Genomic DNA, 1,883 nt, shown 5'->3' on the forward strand with positions numbered 1-1,883 from the left:
GCAGGTTGAAATGACGCCTGCCCTCATGTTTATACTTATTGTGAAAGAAAATGATACCCATTCTGTAAAAATAAATTAAATATGTATTTGGGAAGTACAGAATGCTCTTCAGGAAAATAAACAGAAAAAAATAAATAAGAGTCTAAAGGATTAGATAATAAATCCCCTCAGAATAAATGAATGCAAAACTAGTACCAGAAAGGTAAATTTTATTAGTAAAACTTATTAATTTTAGCATAGTAAAGGAAAAAGACCAAAGATTAGGGGGTGGAAACGAAGTAGTTCACATGCTCGTAGCACGTGATGCGTGAAGCCTTCCAGGGAGGAAATTCTAGGAAGTTTGCAGGGAACGAGGACAAGGCGTAGAACAGGCGGGACTCAGAGAGGAGAAGAGGGGCTGGAGACACCAGGCTGGGGGCACGGCCCACCTTGTTAGGTGACACCCAAAGGGGGTTGGTCTTTTCTATAAGGGCAATGAGAAGCCCTCGCAAGGTTTAGAGCAACGAAATGATAAAATGTGTGCTTTAGAAACGTCCCTGAGAATGTTATCTGGAAAACAGCAAGAGCACATGGAGGGAGAGGTCACAGGAGGCTGCAGCTCTCCGGTGAGAAACGGCCTTGAGAGAGGGATGGTGGGAGGGACAGTGGAGATTAAGGGTGTGGTCCTCTGTGTATGGACCATTTTACAGATAGATGCGGGATTCATTGGTTCGGAGGACTAGAAGGGATTTCACACATTCAATGATAAAGGAAATGAGGAAATGTAGATAGAAACCCCAATCATCAACCAAAAGAAATAAAATGAACAATGCATAGAAATCTCTAGACACATACATACATAGACCTGACAGTATTTATTAATTTTTCACAATCAAAATTATACTTCTGGCTATGATTTCTAAAATGGATATTTCCCTCAGCTTTGACATAAAATATGTAAGGTAATATACTGCAGAAGTATGAATGACCAGAAAAGAGCAATGTGCGTGGAACATGCAGCAGCTTTTTAAAACTTTAAATGTAAAGTAAGTAATTGGTGGGACCACGCCGACAGTGCCTCTTACAAGGGTCCGTGTGGTTTTACTAGGTGTGTCTTAACACAATAACTAAGAAAATGCCGTGAAGACTATGTTAACCCGTGTGATGAAAATATTTCAAATTGTATATAAAACCAGCACATTGTACCCCATGATGGCATTAATGTACACAGCTATGATTGAATAAAAATAAAAATAAACATTAAATGTAAAAACAACAGCATTGTATTCAGTGATTGCATGATGTACTGTACAGCACTGGCTGAACGTGGAAGGAGGAACAACATGGGACAATCAAGACAAACGGCTGATTGCTGTCCTGGCAACTTTGGGTGGATGAACGGAAAGTGCGATGGAACCCTAATATCTAAAATAGCTGGTAAATCATTGATCCCATCCCACCTGTGAAATGCTCTCACGTGGATCTGTCTCTTAGGCACATGGGCACGTGGAAACAGTAACACAGGCATAAAAGAAACATGGGTTACAAATCCTTATGTTCTTGGTTTAAAGAAATGACCCCCGGGGCAGTGCCTGTGGCTCAGTGAGTAGGGCGCCGGCCCCATATGCCAAGGGTGGCGGGTTCAAACCCAGCCCTGGCTGAACTGCAACCAAAAAATAGCCGGGCGTTGTGGCGGGCACCTGTGGTCTCAGCTGCTTGGGAGGCTGAGGCAAGAGAATCATGTAAGCCTAAGAGTTAGAGGTTGCTGTGCGTCCTGTGATGTCATGGCACTCTACCCAAGGGGGGTAAAGTGAGACTCTGTCTCTACAAAAAAACAAAGAAACAAAAAAAATAACAAAAAAAAAAGAAAGAGAAAAAGAAATGACCCTCAAAACAGACATGTT

The sequence above is a fragment of the Nycticebus coucang genome, chromosome 19 (genome assembly GCF_027406575.1).
Source record: "Nycticebus coucang isolate mNycCou1 chromosome 19, mNycCou1.pri, whole genome shotgun sequence".
In the NCBI taxonomy this organism is placed as follows: Eukaryota; Metazoa; Chordata; class Mammalia; order Primates; family Lorisidae; genus Nycticebus; species Nycticebus coucang.